At 41.0% G+C, this 12,267-nt stretch overlaps 1 protein-coding gene across 9 annotated transcripts in view; it reads right to left on the bottom strand.

Annotated features, from left to right (window-relative positions):
* Window positions 1–12,267, bottom strand: part of FRYL (FRY like transcription coactivator) — a 247,605-nt gene that overhangs the window by 202,659 nt on the left and 32,679 nt on the right. For 8 of the 9 annotated variants that reach the window (XM_081303036.1, XM_081303038.1, XM_081303041.1 and 5 more), the window contains exon 2: window positions 6,947–7,130. The gene's annotated coding sequence lies outside the window, so the exon portion shown is untranslated. Of the gene's footprint in view, window positions 1–6,946; window positions 7,131–11,021; window positions 11,162–12,267 lie in introns of those variants that run through there. The other variant, XM_081303034.1, reaches the window with a different exon arrangement.

Below are 12,267 nucleotides of genomic sequence, written 5' to 3' on the forward strand. Positions count from 1 at the left end.
TAAGATTCTCTCCTTATTCTGTATGTTGGGCATCTTCATTATAATGTGTCTAGGTGTGGATCTCTTATGATTATGCACATTCGGCGTCCTGTAGGCTTCTAGGATTTGGGATTCTGTCTCGTTCTTCAAGTCTGGCAAGTTTTCTCGAATTATTTCATTGAATAGATTGCTCATTCCTTTGGTTTGGAGCTCTGTGCCTTCCTGTATCCCAATTAAGTTTGGTCTTTTAATGTTATCCCATATTTCTTGGATGTTCTGCTCATGGTTTCTTAACAGTCTTGCTGAGCTGTCTATGTTCTTTTCAAGTTGAAATACTTTGTCTTCATTGTCTGATGTTCTATCTTCTAAGTGTTCTACTCTGCTGGTAGTATTCTCAATTGAGTTTTTAAGTTGGTTTATTGCTTCCTGCCTTTCTAGGATTTCTGTTTGTTTGTTTTTTATAACTTCTATCTCCCTGTATAGTTGATCTTTTGCTTCCTGGATTTGTTTATGTATTTCATTGTTGAAGAGATCTTTCATTGTCTGATTTTGTTGTCTAATGTCTTTCTTGAGACTCCAGATCATCTGAAGCATGTATCTCCTGAATTCTTTATCTGACATTCCATCTGCTGCAGATATTACCTCTTCTAACATTGAGTTGACCTGCATTGCTTGTGGTCCTTTCTTTCCTTGTCTCTTCATACTGTTCGCGTTTCTTTCTGCTTACTGAGACTGTTGTGTTGTTGAATTTTCACCCTATATATTTGTATTACTCTTGTATAGTTGCAGAGTCTCCCGCGCAGGCGTGGGCAGGGGCTCTGCTCCTCCTCCAATTGGGGCACTGTGCCTACCACATCGGCAGGCCGCTGGGCCTGTTCTGCTGGTTGGTAGCAGGTGCGCCTACCTTGCAGGCGCGTGGGGCGGCTCTGCCACTCCCAGGTTGCTGGGCCTGACCTGCTGGTGGGTTGCAGGTCCGGCTACCTTGCAGGCGCAGGGAGAGGGCGCACACCTATTTGTATTTAGACAGTTACGCGAAATGGAGGACGTAATGCTTGGGATGAAAGTTGGGGGGAAGGGGAAGGTAGGTGCTCTTGAAAAGAAAGAAGGAGAGGGAGATAGATAGCATAGAGGAGAATGGAAAGAGCAGTAAAACTTGGAAGGGGAGAGAGAGAGGGAAAAGGGAGAGAAAAAATTAAAATGAAATAGGAAATAAAATTAGGTCTTAGAGATCCATTTTCTTCTCTTCCCGTAGGCAAAGCTGTGCCCTCCGGGCTGAGTTTTGCCCTCAATGTGTCAACAGCAATCCCTGTAAGGCGGTTCCTGGGAGTCTCTCAATCCTGTTGGTCCAGAGCCGTTTCACTTCTACGGCCCCTCCTCCCCTTCCTCCTGCCAGCCAGCCAGGTCCTGCTCACCGGAGGCAGTTCCCCACGGATTTGGTTATACTTTCAGCTCCACCGAGTGCTCTATTTCCCTAACTACTGAGCACTCTCGCTGTCATTCATCTAAGCCCCAGTGCTGTGGAGCTGTGGTCTGGGAGTCAATTGTTTAACTTTTCCGGACCCCTTTGGTGGGCACACCTTCGGAATCTGGCAGCTAGACCATTGGTGTCGCTGCTGGTGGTAATAGCAGTTGGGGGTCGAGGATCCCCTCTACTTCCCTCAGCCCCTACAGTCACAACCACTCTGCTGGCGGTAGGAGGAGTTGGGGGTCTGGAGTGTCCTCTGTTTCCCTCCGCCCCTACCGTCACACCCTCTCAGTTCGCGGTTGGGGGATTTGGGGGTGGGGAGTCTTCTCTGCTTCCCTCTGCCCCTACAGTCACGCCCTCGTCACTGGCAGTAGGGGGAGTTGGGGGTCGAGAGTCCTTTGGCCCTTACGGTCACGCCCACGGAGAGATTTTGAAGTTTCCCGGTTGTTTGTATCTGGTGTGGGTGGGAGTCACACACCTGCTAATGTAGATTCCGCTGGGAAGGAATCTCTTTGGCCGAACTTTGGTGACTTCCCCTCTCTGCTATGGCAGGCCCCTGGCTCCTTGCCGGAGTGTCTGAAGGGAGGGGTGGAACTGGCTTGTTTCTGGTCTGACACAGTCTCTGGTTTTAGCTCCCAGTTCGCTATTTCGTAAAGGGTTGGTTAGATTCCCTTCACGCTGTCGGGGGGGGGGGGGAGCCGTTCGCCAGGTGGGCAGGACTGTTAGTAGAGCCAGGAGGGCACGGGCTGTCTGCTGGGCCAGGCGGGGACACTTTTCGCTGCACCAGGCCGCCGGGGGCTGCCTGTAGAGCCGGGCAGCTGCGGCCGCGTGGCTAAGATCCGGGCAGGCGGGGTGGCCGTTCGCTGAGCGAGAGCAGGGCCTCCCCGGGACGGTGAGATGGCGGGTGCCGTCTGCGGGTTCGGGCGGGCCGTGCCGCTCGGGGCCACCGGCCGCTTTCTGAAGCGGCTGGTGGCCACGGGATTGTACCTCTGCACCCGCCGGGGGGCCGCCTGTAGAGCCGGGCAGCTGCGGCCGCGTGGCTACGAGCCTGGCAGGCGTGGTGGCCGTTTGCAGAGCGAGAGCAGGGCCTCCCCGGACGGCGGTATGGCGGGTGCCGTCTGCGGGTTCGGGAGGGCCGTGCCGCTCTGGGCCGCTGGCCACTTGCAGAAGCGGCTGGTGGCTGCGGGACTGGACCTCTGCGCCCGCGTGGCTGGCCAAGATCCACTTGTCTGGGACAAACTGACACTTCTAATAAACCTACCAATTCCCGGCAGGTCCCCTCTTAACGGAATTTTGCTAGAAGTTCCTCAGTAGGTAGACTGCCGCTGTTCCAATGGGTCTTTCTGATCCCGTTAATGTGGAGACATTGGAATCGCTGCTTCCTCGCCGGCGGCCATGTTGGATCCCCTCGATTGCAGCTTTATTATCAACTCTGGGTTACGGGCACTCAACTAAGCTGTCCCCAAGAAATGGGACCACAGCATCTTTGGGTTATAATGCTTACTGTGTTGTCAAGCCATTACTTTATCTGGTAATCTGTTAGACAGCAATAGATTACAAATACATACACAGTATTTTTGACTAAACATTCCTACATAAGGGAATACACCTTATGTCCAAAAAAATAAAAATGCAAATTCAATTCTTAAGTATATATCCAAGAGGAAAAAAAAGTGTATTATGTCTACCAAAAGAGATATACAAGATATATACATGCCAAATCGATTCATTATTACTCTCCACTGCAGAATGGATAGAGCAAAGGCAGTACTTCACAATGGAATAATATACATCAATGAAATAAAACCTACTGTTTCATACTACAGGGGAAAATCTCACAGACAAGGTATTAAGCAAAAAAAGTCAGAAAGACAACTTTTGATGGTATTCCCACGCAGAGACTATTATGTACTAACTGGGAGTACAACAAATGAGTAATTAATGTTCTGACTACATTAGTCCTTATGTCATTAGGACCACAATTCTTAGCCTGGCATGATGACACACACTTATGATCCCAGGGACTTGGAAGGCTGAGGCAGAAGAATGGTAAGATCAAGGTCAGCCTGGATTATTTAGTAATACCCTGTCCTCAAAATAAAGAAATAAGAAGGGCTGGAGATGTAGCTCAGTGGAGAGCAGCCTTGGATTCAATCCCCAGTACCCCCTACACACACACACACACACACACACACACACACACACACACACAAGAAAAATCTCTACTTTGCAAAGCCTAGTGATTTAAAAGCACTAAAGCAAAGGGTCTGCCACTTAGTTTCTTAAGTAAAATACTATTAGAACTCCACTACATCTGTTCATTTATGTTCTGTCTGTGGCTGCTTTCCCATCAACATCAGCAGTTGAGCAGTATAACAGAGGACAGGAGCTGGCCCACAAAGCCTAAAACATGTACTAACTATCCACTTACAGGAAAAAAAAAATTGCCAACCCCTGACCTAATTTCCATTGATGCTCAGTACAAAGAGAGACCAGACAGCTAGATGTTGTGGGCTGATTCTTACCAGATTCCTGCTAAAACACAGACTGGCCAAAGAAACTGTACTTGAACATGATCAAGTCCAACTACTGCACCAATTATTAGGGGATAGAAAGACAGACGAGTAAATTACTTCACAGGAATGTAATCAGGAACATCCCTTTAAACAAAAGGGGAATGGGGACAGGGGAGGAAGAGACTTGAGAAAAATCAACTAACTGCAATGGAAGGGAGGTGCTCATACACATCCTGATCCAATCAAACCAAATGTTTTTAAAATGTACCAGAGAATCGGTATCAAGATTAACTGGACATTTGTGATGCTAGAATTTACATTCTTTTTTTTTTTTTTTCTTTTAGTGGTGCTGGGGATTGAACCCAGGGCCTTGTGCATGCAAGCCAAGCACTCTACCAACTAAGCTATAGCCTCAGCCCTGGAATTTGCTTTTTTAAATAGTGATAATGGTATTATGGTTATATTTTCTAAGAGTCTTAAGTATATATATGAAAAGTTTTATGATATCTAGGGTTTACTTTAAAATAATACAGGCATGAGAAGAAAGTTGGCAGGATGTATGAACAATCTGCCTATGACTTGATCATTACTGAAACTGGGTGATGAGTACACAAGGATTCCTTATCTTAGTCTGTGTTTTTGTTGTCATTGTGCAATATTGGGGATTGAATCCAGAGGTGTTCTAGCATGTACCTACATCTTCAGTGCTTTGGGGGGATTTTTGTTTGTTTTGTTTTGTTTTTTTAGTTGTAGTTGAACACAATACATTTATTTTATTTATTTATTTTTATGTGCTGAGGATTGAACCTAGCACCTCACACGTGCTAGGCGAGTGCTCCACAGCTGACGCCACAACCCCAGGCTTTTTTTTTTTTTTTTTTTTTTGAGACAAAGTCTGTCTAAATTTCTGAGGCTGACCTAGAACTTGTGATCTTCTTTCCTCCTGAGCTGCTGGGATTATAGGCATGTGCCACTGCATTGGGCTATTAGTCTATTTTTTCATGTTTTAAATTTTCCATAATGAAAATTTTAAATAATAAGGCAAAATTTTCTTCAGACATTTAAAAAAAAAATCCTGAAGTAAAAAGAAGACCTCCTTTTCAATACCTTAGGAGTGAACCTGTGCATTCCTAGTAATGATGAGGTTGAAGGTGGCAGTGCTGGGAGGGAGGAGTACACAGAACATGGGGGTTGCAGTCCTAGAGAACCAACGCCAATTTACTCGTGAATTTCAGCTACTGAAGAAGAATCACACCCTTCTCCTAAATTTCTTTCAGAAGCTGATTTTTTTTTTAAGGATCTGTTTTAATCATATTTTTTGTCACTGTGATTGAAATACCCAACAAGAACAACTTGGGGGAGGGAAACTGTATTTGGGCTTATGGTTTGAGGTTTCAGTCCATAGATGGCCAAATCCACTGCTCAAAGTGGCCCAAGTTGAGGCAGCACACCATAACTCAGCTCATGGAAGGTTAGGAAGTGGCAGGGAGGGGGGAACAGGGAAGAGGTACCTTCCAGGGCTCTCTCAATGATCCACCTCCTCCAGCAGCCACAGCCCACCTACCTCCCACCTGTCTACAGCTACCATTCAAACTAGGATGGACTCTCACAGTCTAATCATTTTACCTCTGAATATTCCTGCATTAACAGGAGCTTTTGGGAGATACCTCATATCCAAACTATAACAGGATCCTAGCACTGGAATCACTGATGGACAATTATTAAAGTGAAAATAATGAACACAAGACACGGCAAGGATACAAGATGAGAGCCATTAATATCGTACAATACAAGCATGAATGGAAAAGACTTCTGGATCAAATGGAGGAAAGTCCTAGAAGTCGTAAGAGAAGGCTAAGAAGGTAGAAAGAAAAGAATAAAAGAGATCAGCTTCAAAACAGAAAGGTTTGTGAAAAACATTTTAATAGTGGGACCTTATTCTTTCCCCATAATTTAATGAAAATAGAACAAAATTATATCTATCAGATAGGACATAGAAGGACACATATCCTCAAAAAAAAAAAGAACTACCAATTTATTCACTAACTTCAAAACACTTAAAAATCATTTAGTCTAATTCATTCATTTCATAGATGAGAAAAATGAGGTTTAGCAAGGCTAACTCATTAGTTCTGCACTCCAGAACTCTATGTGGTTAATGATGAGAAGAAGAGCCAAAACATACCCCATTCTCTACCTATCCACCTTCCATTCTCATCTAATCCCACAGTTCCCATCTGGTGACTTCTTTACTTTACTATAAATGTCACTATGTATTTTCATTCACATATAGCAGGCATTTGGCAAATATTTATTAACTGGCTCAACCTGAGCCTACTTCAATCCTTTCATTTTTAAGATATTCCATTTCAGCTCAGTTTTCCTCCTCTACCCCAAATCCCAGATGTGTTCTGAGCAAACCTCAGCGATGCCTGGAAAATGGGTTGGCTAACTGTCATCTGTGCTTCAGGAAAAATGTTAAAATATGAAAAGGCACAGATAATGCCGTGCAATAAAAAGAGCTGGCATTACAAACCTCTCTTATTTTCTCCATAAATATGTGCGTAATTCGCAATCACCAGGAGGTAAGAGGATCTTCTTGATTCAATGGGTTCAAAATATAAATAGATAGGAAAAGACAGTAATAGGATATACTTCCTCAGCCTTACAATAAGGGATTAAAGAGAACATATAAAGTACACAGGCATAAAGCTGTTCACTTAGTTTATATTTATTCTTTATAAATATTACATATTATACTGCACCCAGAATGTAATGTGGAAAGAATCTTTTAAAGCCTCCAAAAACCTAATGCTACTGCTACTTTTAGATGTGATTTAGGAAAACTCAGTGAAAAGAAAAAAAGTGTAAGTATTAGCTTGTATATAAAGAGAAGGCCCAGAAAAGGAAGCAAGCAATCCAACCAATAATTGGTTTACAAATTTCCACTATTCTTTAAAAAAAAAAAAAAAGTACTTATACTTACCACTTAGAAATAGCTATTGAGGCACAGATTTTATAGAAAAGACACCAAATTTGGAAAGGATCCATCTAGAAGCTTCTTCAATCTGTAGCTTGTACTTTACAGGCACTCAAGTGGGCACCTGGGGCAAAGCAGCGGTGATTCTCCATGTATGGAGCAGAATAGGGAATGTTGAAGGCTGGAAGATCTAAAACAGAAGAAGGAAGTATGGTTGGTTATTAATAACAGCCATGCCTCAAACCAAAGTTAACATTTTAGCAGCTGTCACATAACATATCACAAGTGAAATTAGAATTGTAATTGAGAATTTGGTCAAGAAAAGCTTACAGGGCTGGGGATATAGCTCAGTTGGTAGAGTGCTTGCCTTGCATGCACAAGGCCCTGGGTTCAATCCCCAGCACCACACACATACACACACACACACACACACACACACACACACAAAAAAAAAAAACTTATAAAAAATATTCAAAAGCAAAGCAAAATTTTTTTATTTTTCCTCAGGGCTAGGAACATATAGGTGGAGCACATTCCTCACACACATGAGGCCCTGGGTTCAATCACCAGCAAAAAGTAAAATTAAAATATCTCAACTCTTCAGAGAAACTATCTGGAGAAAAAAAAAGACTGAGAATTCATCTTTCAAGGGTTCTAACTTAAATGTTTTTCACTACCTATAAAACCCTTTGAGTAGATTACAAACTCCTCACTATCTTAAAGAAAATGTGAATCAGAATTACCTGCTTCTTGATAACACAAGGACCATGATAGTGTCTACCAAGCCTTTCTCTGAAAAGGTCCCTAGGAGACAGGTGCTCTCCATTGCTGGTGGCAGGGTCAATGTCAACAAGGTGACTAATACATCGACTCTTTGACCCAGAAATCCTCTTCCTGGGAAACCATCTTACAAATAAAACTGGACACTTGCAGAAAGACAGTTGTACAGCAAGATTATTATGGTATTACTTGTAAAAGTAAAACATGGAAAACAACCCAAGAGGACTGGTAAAATCACCTATGGAATTCATAAAAGGAGATTCCAAGCAGCCATAAAATGAGAGAGGAAGATCACTGTGGCACTAGACTATATTAAATAAGCAAGGTACAAATAACATGCTATATTCTGTGTTTTTAAAAAATGTTATTGGTTTGGTGTGGTGGCACTTGCCTATAAGCCCAGCAGCTTGGGAGGCTGAGGCTGGAGGCTCTTGAGTTCAAAGCCAACTTCAGCAACTTAGCGAGACCCTATCTCTAAATAAAAAATATTTTTAAAAAGGGCTAGAAATGTGGCTCAGTGGTTAAGCATCTCTGGGTTCAATCCCCTATACCCCCACACACACACAAAAAAAAAATTTATTGTCTGCATTTAACAAAAAGGGAAGAGAAGAAAAAGTACAAAAGCACTGTAATGATAACATGAGAAATTGGTCAAATGGTTACCTAGAAAGGACAATAAGGAAACAGGATGAGAGAACAAATCTTTTGACTTCTGACATGTGAATGTTCGAATAAAATTAATTTTTTATAATTCTCAAAATTAATTCACATTCTTTCCTCCTTCTTTCAGAAAAATACCTATAGATAGATAGATATAGGTATATAGATTATACTGAATTATATCATTACACTGATTTATATCAGTATAATGAGGTCACTTTCCTGAAAAGTCAAATGACAACTTAAGTTATTTCCTTGTCCTTCAAAAGAACACTGTTCTCTGCTACTGGTAGCAATCCAACATACACTGAGACTGATGGCTATAATCAAAAAGACAGATAACAAGTGTTAGCAAGTATGTGGTTGGAGCCTCAGACACTGCTGGCAGGGATGTAAAATGGTACAGGTAATTTGGGGAAGTCTGGCAGTTCCTAAAAGGTTGAACATGACAATTCTACTCCCAGGTATACACCCAACAGAAATGAAAACAGACATCCACACAAAAAATAAATATTCATTAGTAAAATCATTTACAATAGTCAAATGGTAGAAACAACCTAAATGTCATCTAATCCATAAATGGATAAATAAAATGTGGCATACCCACCCAATGGAACATTATTCTGCTACAAAAAGAAAGTTCTGATACATGTTACAACATCAATAAATTTTAAAAACGTTATGCTAAGTGAATCAAGCCATTCATAAAACCCTATATTTAACAAGATTGCATTTATATGAAATGCCAAGAATAGGCAATTCTATAGAAAGTGAAAATAGATTACTGGTCACCTACAGCCAAAAGAGAAAAGATGGGGAATAACTGCTAATTAGTATAGAATTTCTTTTGGGATGAAAACATTCTAAAAGTCAATTGGGGTAATAGTATACAACTTTGTAAATACATAACCACCTCAAATTGTGCACTTTTAAATAGTTATTTGGCTGGGTGCAGTGGCACATGCCTACAATTCCAGAGACTCAAGAGGTTGAGGCAGGATGAATGCAAATTCATGATCAGTCTCAGCAACTTAACAAGACCCTGTCTCAGAATTAAAAACAAAAGGACCAGGGAAGAAGTTTAACGGTAAAGCACCCCTGAGTTTAAAAACTAAAAAATTTAATTAGTTATTTGTAGTGGTATGAAAATTATATTTCAATAAAACTACTCCTTTTTTAAAAAGCTATTGTCTAGGGACTGGGGATGTGGCTCAAGCGGTAGCACGCTCGCCTGGCATGCGTGCGGCCCGGGTTCGATCCTCAGCACCACATATAAAACAAAGATGTTGTGTCCGCCGAAAACTGAAATATAAATATTAAAAATTCTCTCTCTCTCTCTCTTAAAAAAAAAAGTTAAAAAGAAAAGGCTATCACCTATAACTTCTTCACCACTAACGAATATTGAACATTATTCCTTATTATCTTGCAACTCTGGAAAAGCAATGGATTTAAAAATAAAAGCATATTCTTGCTAAACCATAGATAAGTCACAACTTCTGAATTTCAATTTCCTTGGGGGAGTGAGAGTGAATTCTCTCTGACACACCATCACATTTTTCTTCCAACAGAGCTGCATGCCTGCACCAGGAGTAAATTGTGTTTGTCCCAAAATATGTTTATGTCAGTTGAATTTACAACAATTATGCAATTTAATTACATATTGCATCAAAAATGAGTATAAAAAGATATACTTTATAAAAGTTTAGTCATATGATCTAGGAGACAAGCCCTTCTAAAAATATTCTACAGAAACAAACTTTACGGATTGGTGAACCATAAACATTTATACAGTTAATCATAAAATATTTAAGGTATGTATCTTTCCTCTTAGTTTTAAACAAATTCTCTGTTTAAACAACCCAAATGCCAGTATATTATACAGTCAATATTTTGTAAGAGAGCTTCTAATCTATGTAAGTTATTTGTATAAAGGACAAATAAAATTACATTACTATCATTCTATGTCACACTCAAAAGAGTGATGATGGACCTAGTCAGTCCCCTCTTAGAGGTTAATTTTTCTACTCAAGTTCCTATAATCTCTTCAGATACCCTCATCTCTGAACAGGAAGAGGTGGCCCCATGTTGACCCTTCAAATTCAAAGGAAAGCTAATGAAGTCCCTCCTTCCTGTGCACTTAGCTTCCACTTGTGAAGGCCTTTTTTAACACAGACCTCTAAAAACTCCTCCCTTTTCACACCTAAACCTATATATTTAGTTGACCATTATTTTATGCAAAAAAAAATAAAAAATTTAAAACCACAACAGGAAAAAGTCTCTCACTTACATTCATGTTCCTCCACAGACTCTACATTTCCTCTCATGACCACATTTGTGCCTCTTCTTTCTAACTTATTCTTCAACTACCAGTCATTGCACTCCGGCTTCAACCACTGCAGTGTTAAAACACCCTACCAAGAAAACTTTAAGGGGTCATGCTAACTAGTGTCTACCTCTCCTGTCAGTACTCTGATGCATCTCAGATATTGATTCCCAGTGCACAACTACGGTCACAACACTCACTGGTATGGTAAATCCATGCTCTTGATAGCTGCAGACTAAAATCCAAAACCTCACTGTCCTGGGAGTCAAGATTCTAAAGAAAGAGACTAAACCCCTTAGCCAGTCTCCCAAAGATTACCTGGACTTCAGGCTGAGCTCTTTGCTCTGTGCAAATACATTCCCAATGATCCCTTCACCCAGATCCACTTTCGGCCACCTGGACTGCCCTCAATCCATGTCTGCAAAGGAATCCAAACTCATTTTCAAAGTAAAAATCACTTCCTCAAGAGCCTCAGGTTTCTAAGCTGCACAATGAGAATACCTTTGAGGCTGTTTTATGAAGATTATAAAGTGTTATAAATACCAGTACTGGTAAGTGTAAACTTAGAACAATAGCTGGCAGATATCACTCAGCATATGCGGTTACTGTTGTTCATTCAACACAATGAGTGCCCAATAAATATTTTTTCATTGACAAAACAATAGAAAATGTTTTTCCATCCACACTATGCTCTTTGTTCTACAAGCAAACATTTATAAAATCCAAAACATCTGAAAGTTAAAATGATGAAAATTTCTGATCAAATTTTCATTTTATGGGATTTCTCACATAGATTCATGATACAAGAACAGCAACCCACTTGTTTTAGTCAGCTATTTTTGCCGCTATAACCAAAAGACCAGACAACAACCATTTTAGAAGAGGAAAAGTTTATCCGGTGCTCACAGTTTCAGAGGTCTCAGTCCAAAGACTATCAACTCCATTGCTCTGGGTCCAAGGTGAGGCAGAACATCATGGCAGAAGGGCACGGAGAAAGAAAGCAGCTCAGGTTATGGCAATCAGAAAACAGAGCTCTGATCACCAGGGATAAAACATACCCTCAAAAGTATGATGCCCCCAGTGACTTACCTTCTCTAGCCACACCCTACCTGACTACAGTTACCACCCAGTTAATCCATTTAAGTGCATTAATGCACTGATTAGGTTAAGGCTCTCATAACCCAATCATTTCACTTTTTCTTGCACTGTCACACACATAAGCTTTTGGGGACACCTCATATCTAAACCATAACACTATTTCATGATTCATATTAGTTTCTTGATTCAGTAATATCTACTAGAAAGGGGGAGGAGGGGGCTTACCAAATCAATAGCCTTACCATCTACTTTTTTTAACTGTGTTAAAATACATGTAACATATAATTTGTCATTCTAACCATTTCTAAGTGCACAGTAAGTACACTCAAATTGTTGTACAATCATCACCACCAGCCACTCTGGAACTCTTTTCATTTTGCAAAACTGAAACTCCATACCCATTACACAGTAACTCCCCTTTCCTTCTACCCCAGCCTCTGCAATCACCCTTCTGCTCTCTCTAGGT

This window comes from Spermophilus citellus, assembly GCF_964194105.1.
Source record: "Spermophilus citellus genome assembly, chromosome: 8".
Lineage (NCBI taxonomy): Eukaryota > Metazoa > Chordata > Mammalia > Rodentia > Sciuridae > Spermophilus > Spermophilus citellus.